This window comes from Solanum verrucosum, unplaced genomic scaffold (genome assembly GCF_900185275.1).
Source record: "Solanum verrucosum unplaced genomic scaffold, falcon-dt-bn FXZP01000102.1, whole genome shotgun sequence".
Classification (NCBI taxonomy): domain Eukaryota; kingdom Viridiplantae; phylum Streptophyta; class Magnoliopsida; order Solanales; family Solanaceae; genus Solanum; species Solanum verrucosum.
Genome location: NW_026019930.1, coordinates 4,748,891 through 4,759,903, shown reverse-complemented (window position 1 = coordinate 4,759,903; position 11,013 = coordinate 4,748,891). Strand labels below are relative to the sequence as shown.

At 34.2% G+C, this 11,013-nt stretch overlaps 1 non-coding gene across 1 annotated transcript; it reads left to right on the top strand.

Annotated features, from left to right (window-relative positions):
* The first annotated feature begins 9,840 nt into the window (after positions 1-9,840).
* Positions 9,841-9,913, top strand: TRNAR-UCU (transfer RNA arginine (anticodon UCU)). Its single transcript has one exon. It is a non-coding gene; the product is annotated as a tRNA-Arg (tRNA).
* Positions 9,914-11,013: the final 1,100 nt, after the last annotated feature.

Below are 11,013 nucleotides of genomic sequence, written 5' to 3'. Positions count from 1 at the left end.
CAAAACCCGACAACAATATAATGACTTTGACAAAAGGGAAGTTGAGAAAAATCACAAAGTTAGGAAGCTCTTAATGTGTGGAATCGGAGCAAATAAATATGATCTGATTTCATCTTGTGAATCAGCCAAGGAAATCTGGAATCGCTTGAGAATAGTGTAGGTACTGAGCAAACAAAGAAATCTAAATTAGATCTCTTAACACTCAATTTGAAAGCTTCACCTTGGAAGAAGGTGAATCTATTTACGAAATGCATACTAGATTCTCCACCATTACAAATGAGCTCATGTTCCTAGAAGAACCTGTCACTGTGTGGAAGCAGGTTACTAAGATATTGGAGATTCTTCCCAGATCTTGGACTGATGAACTTGATATTGTCTATGAGGCAGGGGATCTTGAAGTACTGTCAATGAATGCTCTATTTGAACATCTTCAAGTTCATGAGATGGACAGAAGAAAGAAAAGTTTCACTCTCAAAGGAAAAAACAAGAAAAGGGACCCGATCCCTGATGAGAAAGGAAGAAAAGTTGGTGTTGCTGACAATGTAGTGAATAAGGCTTTTGCTATCTGGGGTGATTCCTCAATTGACTCAGAAGAGTCAGAACATTCTGAAGATGCATCCATGCTTATAGTCAAAGATGATGAAGATGTGTTTGATGCCATGTTTGCTTTTATGGCAAAATCTAATGATGAAGAAGTTGAAGAAGAGGTAACCCTTTCTGATCTTAAACAAAACTTGCATGTTTACTCTATTAAGAAGTTGAGAAGTCTAGCAGCTGTTTTGATTGACTCTATCACTGAGTTTACAACTGAAAAGGACTTGATGAACAACAGGCTAGATATCTTTCATGAAGAAAAGGTTACCTTGGTGGACCATATGTCTGTTGTGAAAGAACAATTAACAGTTCTGGAAACTGAAAACCTAGAACTCAGGGAAAAATTAAAGATGTTGAGTGAGAAATGTGGCAGAGGAAAGGGAAAGGCTAGCATCTTGCAAATCGAGCTAGAAAATATCTTGAATACTGCTGAAACAAAACTTGCATTGGCATTGGAGAGAAATGATCAGTTGGAGAGGGACCTGTTCCATCTGAAAGAAGAACTAAAAAATTCTCTCAAATGGACTAATTCTTCAAAATTGCTGGCCAATCTTACCGGTCAGGGTCAAAATGATGGAAAGGGTTTAGGAAGCTTGTACATAAGTCCTTCTTATAATCCTTATAGCAAATATGTGTCTGTCTCTAACAATCTGTTGTGTTTTCATTGTGGTCGTAATGGTCATCTGAAGAAGGAGTACTGTCCAGCTTGAAAAATGTCTCAAGAAAGTTCCTCAAACTATTCCACACAGAGGAACAAACAGAAGAAGGGACATGGTATGGCTTCTGGTCTAAGTTGAAGAAAATTAGCTTGCCTCATTGGACAAAAGATTTTCATATAACTCTGTTATCTACTTACTGGGAACTCTGTTATGCAAGTGAAAGGAGGTAGCATCAGTCAGTGTTGGTTTATGAATGGTGGATGCTCAAAGCACATGACTGAGAAAACTAAAAAAATTCCTCTCTCTCAAGACACTTCAAGGTGGAGGTGTCTCTTTTGGCAACGGCAAGAAATGGTACCGTTTTGGTGTAGGCAAGACTTAAAAGTCCGTGGAACACTCTTTTAAAGTTGTGTACTATGTCAATGGGTTGAAGTACAAACTTCTAAGTGTTTCACAGATTTGTGATAAAGGAAATTGAGTTAAAGTTCTTATCAGATAAATGTGTGTCACAAATTTTCTCTCTCGGGTGATGATCTTGACAGAAAATAGATGCAAGAACATATATATTGCTGATTTAAATACTGCTCGTACTGACAGTCTCACTTGCCTTAGTGCTCAAGGTGAAAATGTTGAGGTATGACACATGAGGCGTGCTTATGTGAGTGCTTCTCTACTACAAAAACTTGTGTCAAGGGACCTGTCCCCAGTCTGCACAAAATGAAATTTGCAGATAACAAAGTTTGTGACGCTGGTGTTAAAGAGAAGCAGATTAGACCATCTTCAGGTGGAATAATCAGGCTTTTAATCTTTCAAAGAAAAGTTTAATCTCAATGATGTTGAAAGAGTATTTGTGGGATATTCTTCCTCCAGCAAGGCTTATCGGGTGTATAAAAACAAAAACTATGCATTGAAGAAAGTATTCATGTGATTTTTGATAAGTCTGGAAGAATTGAGAAGTTGCAAAACAAAAAAGATTCTGAGATGGAAGAGCTGCTTCAGATTCAGAGAGATGGTCTAAACAGTGAGCTTGCTGAAGAATATCCTCTTCATGAATCTAATAACCCCAAGGAAGTTGATGCAGATGATGAACCTGATGAGGAACTCGGTCCGATAGACAATGTTGAACAAAGATGATGCAGTTCAAACTAATAATGTGAATTCTGAAGGTGAGACTGAAGAAGCTGATCAAACTCAGTTTGAAAGAGGCAAAGTATGACACTCGGTTCCCGACAAGCTGACAGGTTGTCCAAGCACCTCTTCAACAATGGCTTCAAAAGAGGTAAAATTGACAAAATTATCTTTTTGAAATCACAAAGGAAAGAACTTGGTGATTTTTCAAGTATATATCGATGATATCATCTTTGAAGAAACTTTTGAGGTGTTATGTGAAGAGTTTGTTGCACTCATGAGTAGTGAGTTTTGAAGTGAGCATGAAGGAAGAATTAAATTCTTCATAGAGCTACATATCAAGCAAACCTCTAAAGGTACCCTTGTTTGTCAAGAAAAGTTCATCAAGGAGCTGTTTAAAAGGCTTATCATACTTAAAGTCAAGATAATGTTAAAAAGAGGCAATGTCATCATGAAGTTTTGCAAAATGGAAGATCAAGTGGCCGACATCTTCACCAAAGCTCTAAGCAAGGGCCAATTTGTCAAGAATAGGGACCTGGTTCCATTCTGACCATCAGAAGACTTTTTTATTTGGAGGAATAAGGTAATGTTGATCATGCAGGGTATCCATTTGATAGAAAAAGTACCTCATGAATGGCTTATGTTCTAGGCTGATCTCTCACTCATTGGAAACTAAAAGACAAGATTCAATTGCTCTTTCAACAACTGAGGCAGAGAATGTAGCAAGTGCAGCTTAATCTGCTCAACTCTTATGGATCAAGCAGCAGCTTGAAGCTCTTAGAACACCTGGCTGAGATAATCAAACTGAAGTTGGGAATGTTGAAACCTGATTGAATGGATCCTACCTGAAATAATCAACTCTCTCATGACTATGCAAAGGGAGCAGGTATCCTTGTTTTTCAGTTATGTATGTTTTAGCAAGTTCAGTCTCATACCTTTTGTAGGTATACACACATGGATAAAGGGCGGAAGGAATAGGGAGGTCAGGACAGATAGGCAATCACATTCAAACTACAGAGAGAGATCCGGTCCATTCTCGAGGTTAGCACTCTTAATATTGCATTTTGAATTATGCATGAGAATCGTATCAATTGCCACATGTCTCTCATTTAGGTATCTGACCGTTGTCCCATCTTTTGAATACCAAAATGACACTTCCCTTCACATGATACACCCTTTTCATTTCCTTTATACTACATATTTCATTTTAAATCCCCTTCCAAAATTAGAAAATTTTAAAATCTTCTTTTCTCCTCTCTCAAAATCACTTCAAATGGTTAAACCCTTTTGTTCTTACTGGAGAATTTTTCGATGAAGAAATTTTTGAGTGTGAAGAGTGACCAGGTCCAACAAGTAAAAAGAAGAAGGTGGAAAAGATGATGTTAAAAAAGGAGGAGGTTGATATTATGAGAACTCAAAACATTCTGAATAGGATGGTGTCTGACCTTAAAAAAAATGAATTTTTTTTAATTGAAATGGTTCCTCAATTATTGATCCATTCATCTCAGATGCCTTGAGTAAGTTTGATTTTACCAATCTTTATGTCATTAGAAACTCATCAAGCTAGCGTTGTAAGCTATGCCAGTTGCTCTTACTAACACGGATACTGAAATGGGTTGCCTGAAGGCTCAGCTTCTAAAACAACACTATCAGAGGGACAAGGTAAAAAAAACTGGCAGCCCTGAAGATTCAACATGAAGCCTGGGCAGCAAAGAATGTGAACTTCAAGAAAGGCTTCTGAAGGAACCATGCTAAGAGATATGCTCCACTAATCTTTTTCTTTTAATCCCTTACTACTAAGCCATCCCCTCGCTCCCTAAATTTTCATATCAGTCCTCATTCCTCTTTTTCTTTCTATCGAAACTGATTGGGTATTGTTTTGGTTCTCATTCGTAATGATATTTGCATTGCTTTGATGGTTGATCTTTTATTTTTGAATAAAAAATGTCTCGTTTCTACTGACTTCACTATAACAAATTCGATTATTATGGACAAATAATCTCGTCATTTATAAATCATATTTCGTCACTGAAAATCTTGTGAGACAAAAAATAATTCGTCAATCAGTCGTCACTAAATGTGTGTCGCTAAAAGTATACAAATACGATTTAGTGCTTTGTCGCTAAAAGTATTATTTAACTACAAAAAGAAAAATTGTCCCCAAATGCTTCAACATTTGTACAAATTTATTAGTTGTAAAAGGTATATTTTTTTGTAGTTAATAGTATGCTTTGTCACTAAAAAGGTTATTACTACCGACAAAATTATATCGTCGCTAATTATTTTACTTCAATCAGTGACGACATAAATTGTCTTTAAATCTAATTTCGTCACTAATGACTATATTTTATATAAAAAATTATTTTGCTCTTAAATGGATTAATTAGGGAAAAATTTATTATTATAAAAAAGTTAATGTTCCTATATTATCTCCCATCTTTTTTAACCACTCCTGGGGAGGACCTCCCACATTATGTTTTCTTGAGGACTCGAACTCACAACATTAAGGTTGGAAGTGAGGAATGCTTACCATCCGATCAACTCTCTCTTGACTCTCTTTTTTATTTTATTTTTAACTTCATTCATTTCTTTCAAATTTAACTTCTGTAGAAATAATATATTATATGATTATTTATACACATACACAAATGCATAAAAGTTACCACCCACAATTCATTCAATTGTAGACTATAATTTAATTAAACTGTATATTTTTTAAAAATATATTTAAATAGATTCAGTACGATTCTGTCATTTTATTTATTTATTTTTATAAATTTTATAAATTATTCAATACAATTATAAATTTAAATAAAATTAAACTTTAGATTTTATTTTAAAAATTGAATAATCGGTTTAATTCGATCCCTAAATCAATTGTTTTGAAAAAAACATCGATACCCATAACTATAGATCTTCATCATAATATATTTGAAATTCTAGTTGCTTCATTTCTTTCATTTGTGCTTTCAATTTTTTAGTTTATTTCAATTTTTACACTGATGGAAAAGTTAATAGAAATTAATGAAATATTTCGCACCTTTGCAAAGTCTAAGCTTGTAAGTCGATGTTATCTATGTATAGTTGCTCTATGTACGTATGTGGAATTACTATGAAACATGTACATATTTTTAGGAAGAAGCAAATAGATCGACTTAGTCTCTGCAGTTTACCAACCACAAATCAATAGACATGCTCAAAAATCAACACCTAAACTTTGAGAAATTATTTTTTCTATCGTCTTTATCGATGAAAGTGTATCAAATAAAAAACAAAAGTGTTAAACCAATAAATATTAGCAATATAGAGGTAGAACCGTAACCCACTCAGGGTACTTATAACCTGGATTGTATTTTTCAAATGATGCATTTTATAATTGCATAATTTAAGAAAATGGATAAATTGAACTTTTTCATTTTTACAAAATCGACTGAATTCGTTGATTTTAATATTTTCCCTCACCAATTAATGAATGGACTCTGTCTATTTCTTATGAAGCACTTGTACTATTCTTTTTGTAAGTTGTCACTTGTAATTATGAACAATTGTAGCCAAAAAAATTGTATTTAGCTATTAATTTTTTTCGTAGAAAATAGTTGAGTTATTCACTATAAATTTTAAGTCGTCTCTATTTAACACCTTACATATTTTGTGACACTTTTTTTTGTCACTAAATCACAGATTGATTAGAGACAATAAAATCTTTGTCACCAATTATTTATATTATTAGTGACAAAAATAAATGTCATAATTAAATCGAAATTTTTATAGCTAAAACTTATAATATTTAACTACGAACTCTAATTTGTTGATATTTTAACAACATATGTTTTTAGATGAATTTTTTTGTGTCCAAAAACTAATAAATTTTAAGACAAAAAATAATTTGTCATGAATTAGATACATTATTAGTGACGAAATAATGTGTCACTGATAACTTTAAATTCGTGACTAACACTACTTAACAAATGGCGCCAATTAATTTTTTGGTGGAAAACTTTAGTGGACAAAACTTAGCTATGAATTTTTATGTTTCGTCATTAAAAGTATGTGTCTCATATATTTAAGCACGAAAAGTAAATTTTTTCACTAAAAGCGAGCAATTAGTGATTTTGTAGCTATATATCCTATTTGTTGTAGTGCTTGTCTCATTACTTTATGCATTTTTACTCATGCTCAGTGTTGCCCAAGTGGCCATGAATTTGCGTAAACTACATTTCTGGCAACAAACTTGGTTTACTACTTTAACCTTTTTTATGATGTCAAAAGGGGGAAAATTGTTAGGGTATGATTGTTAAGGTATGAGATCAATGATAACATGGTCATGCCGATAGGGGGAATCAAGTGCTATTTGAAGAGGACATGGTCATGCCGATAAAGGGAAGAAGTTGAAAAAGTTTGTCATCATCAAAAAGGGAGAAAATGCTATTTTGTTGTTGATGTGAAGTTTTGATGATTTGACAAACTTCGAAAATGATGCAAAAGGGGGACCAATCTAGTTACCTGAAGAGGCATGCTGATAGGGGGAACTGGTGAAAGGGGGAAGAATGTGAATAAGTCTGTTATCATCAAAAAGGGAGCAAATGTTATTTTGGAACTGATGTTAAGTTTTGATGATTTAACAGCCTTATGGATCTAACAAGGGACCAGATCCTTGTTATTGGGATTGAAGACATGGAAAATGAATGAATAAACTCAGTGTGAGGAACATTTGTGTGTCATCATCAAAAAAGGGGAAAATGTTATATTTTAGGTGTTTTGATGATCCTTACAAATGCAGGGACCTGGTCCTTAACAGAGTTTTCTCGTCTAGATTCAAATGGGGTAACTGTAAAGCTGTCATGTCAGGTGGTAGGTGAAAAGGTCAGTGTACTACACCAATAAGAAAAGCGGACAAGACTGTTTGTTTCAATGGCTCACAAATGCAGGGACCCGCTCCTTGGCAGAGTTCTCTCGTCCAGATTCATAATGGTGTACAACTCCTGTCAGTGGGTTGGTGAAGTCGTCAGCGTACTTCACCAATAGAAACGAACGAGATTGTTTGTCCAATGGACAATAATTCTTTTTGGTCGATATAATCAAAATGACAAACAACAAGAAGATTCATTCATTCAAAAGAGAAAGAGATTTAACAAGTCTTCTCAAGAACTCACAAAGAACATTGCAAGGGACCTGGTCCCTGCAAGACTGCGTATATGAAAAGGACGACAAGACAATTGTCAGAAAAGTTGCCACCTCTACTGTGGTTGGTGCACGTCCTTTTAGAGAAGCAAGCTCTTAGCCAATGGGGTCGTCTCAAGAGTTTTGTGTTCATTTAATATAATCTACTAACATAAAACACAAATAAAGATTTGGCAAACAAAAACTTGGATTTTCTCTGAAAATTCATAAGCTTGAAAAGAGAAGGCCATCTTCAAGGAAGAACACTGCTCATATCAACAAGGGACCTGATGGAGTGCTGAAGCGTCTTATTGTATTTAGAGCTTTGTGTCTTATGTGCTTAAATTGTAAATCTATTCCTAAGCTATAAATGAATTGGATCTTTGTTCATTTCAAGAGAAAAGTCTAAATCAGTTAAAGTTGATTGATTTAGTGGGCAACATTGTTGTTGCTTAGTTGAAGTCTAAATCATCTAGAGTCGGGTGGTTTAGTGGGCAATAGAGTTATTGCTTAGTTCTTTCTTTGTAGTAGAGTTGCTACATTGAGGGGGAAGGGATTTAGAGGTAAATTCCTAGGTTACAAGAGTTTGTAATCTAAATCATTGCTCCGTTTGAGTGAAATGGAGTTTGGGTTGAAATCCTGTGAGTACAGGTCGTGATTTTCACCGCCCTTGAGCAAGGGAGTTTCCGTAAAATCTTTGTTCTTAATTTACTTTGAGCTATTTATTTTCTGCACTTTTATTTTAGTTACTATTCTTGCTGAGTCAAAGGACCTGGTCCGTTAACTGATAGTGGATGCATACATTCTAACAGTAGCAATCCCAAGAATATCCTGATAAAAGAAATATTTAGGAATGAAATGTGGCAATATGAGTCACTACAAATGGGTGGTACCACCGTCAGTTAGAAACATTGTTGACAAACAAGTCATTTCCTTAAGCCGAGGGTCTCTGGACAAAGCTGTTTGGAGTGCTACTAGTAGTGGCATTTTTCTCAGCATGGGAACTCTTCAGGCAAAAGAGAGACAAGTCAGACTATATCACAAAAAACAAAAGGAAGGGTGTCCGTCCAAGTTTGGTCATAATCCGGAAAGGAGGTGTTACTATTGCTCCCCTCCAATCACACAATTGGAATTAAATGAGCATTTATTTTACGCATGTGACTTTGAATATACAGACAAGGTTTCCGGGACTGTTTGGTATTCAAATCAGGTACTTTCGATTCCCTCAGATCAGGAATTAAATGAGCATTTATTTTGCGCATGTGACTTTGAATATATATAGACAAGGTTTACGGGACTGTTTGGTATTCAAATCAGGTACTTTCAATACCCTCAGATGCTACTACAATGGTAGAGCCATAGAACACTCTCTTAATTAATATGGTTGCCTCATTCATGGAAAAAATAATGCCAGCGATTATCACTTGAGAGCTTTGGAGATCCAAGTGTGCATCTCGGTATGGAAGTGAAGCCCTCTCAATAAGAAGATCAGAGTTGTTTATCCGACTTTCTATAGTAGCTAGACATCATGCATGCATGGGGTAGAAATTTGAAAGTGTGTAGTGAGTGGGAGATACTACATAATCTAATCGAATATATATCCTATGACACATAGAATATAATCTGCCAAAATAGTGAAATGGACTAAGCCACCAACATTGTATTGCAAGGTCAATAGTGATCGATGGTAGTTGTCTAGAAGGAAACTGTGGAGTAATAAAGGACGGTGACCGAAAATTATGAACCAAGAAAGGTTAGAGGGCTTCTTCAAATGGATAGATGGAAACTTGCCTCCTTCATGCTCAAACCAAACAGAAATCCGATATGAGGACCAGATTTACTTTTTCTCTTCATTTTTCATTTTGTTTGCAAATACTTTACTGGGGAGTGATTTACCCCTCTCTCTCAAAACGCATAAGGGGACTAGAGATAATGTTAAGTCTCCGTTTTCATTTGCTGCTTATATCAATAAAAGTTCGTCCTGCTGATTTAAAAAAATAATTAAAAAAAGTTCTATAAGGGGTTTGAAAGTTAAAGTTATGTTTGGACATGAAAATCTATTAAAAAAAATTGAGTGAAAGCTTTAAAAAAATCTAAAATCTAGTTTTCAAACTTCAATTATATATTCTAAATTTGGATTTTAAATAATGGGTTAATTCAATAAAAAAAAAGGCACTTATGTAAAATAATTTTCAAATATTTTTACAATTTTTGAAAATATATGTATGAACAAAGGAATACAATGATTACGGGTACATCATAAATTACATAAAATAAACAGTGAAACAATAGCGAAGTAGCGCCCATGGCCTAATGGATAAGGCGTCTGACTTCTAATCAGGCGATTGTGGGTTCGAGTCCCACTGGGCGTGTCTCTTTTTTATTAATTAGTCAAATTGCATTTTACACTCCTCTAAAATCGAACTAAATTTTTAATTTTAAAAAAATATTACCTCACTCATCTTTTTACTCAGTCATAAATGGTTTTGGACCCGATTTGAATAAAAGAAGGATTGGATTTTTTTAGTTAGATGGGGTCTAGAGTAGGGTTGTTCAAAATCGAATCGAAATTGATAATTCGAACCAAAAAAAAGATATTAGTTTATCAGTAATGGGTTATTGGTTTAGTGGTTCAGATAACGATTTTTATTTTTTTGTTAACGGATTATCAATTCTTAACGGTTTGAGGTTTTTTCTCAATGGGTTAACCGATAACCAGATAGTAAATTAAATAATTATATTTATACCATTTTGTATATAAAGTCCTTGACTTAGAGTTTAGTTTCCTATTTTTATTTTTGGCTTTCTCAAAATCTTGGTTATTCTACAATGTAAAAATGTTTGCTTTTGAGCAAAATGCAACTTGTGAACTCATGTACATGATTCATTCGATTTGTCACCTTGTTTCTAAGTGATTTTCATTAATTTATTTTCTAAGTGATTTTCATTAATTTATTTTTGTGTCAAATCTTAACGGTTAAATCGATAACCGAACCGATAACGATCAATAACCGATAAACCAATAACCGATAAGCCAATATCTTAATGGTTCTATAACGGTTTAGCATCTCTACAAAGCGAAAACCAATAAGTCAACCGATATACTTCAAAACCGAACCGACCGATACACCCCTAGTCTAGAGTGGTCAAAGAATTTGTAAGATAATTTTCTAAAGTCATGGGTTATTTTTTAAGTAAAAAATTATGTTTATGAATTGATTTATTTATTTTACTTTATTAGCAAAAAGGGTAATTATGCACCATTTGTTAGATGATGAGAGTATATGTTGGTATACATATCACAACTATAATAAATTACAGTTGAAAATACAATGAACAAAAATGAATAAATATTCATTTAGGCTAAGGCGTGGATATCTCGCTCTCTTTAAGAAAATTCAAGTCCATTGTGGCATAATCTACATCAATCCAACAATATATCTCTTGACTTGTCCCCTTCAGGGTACAACTG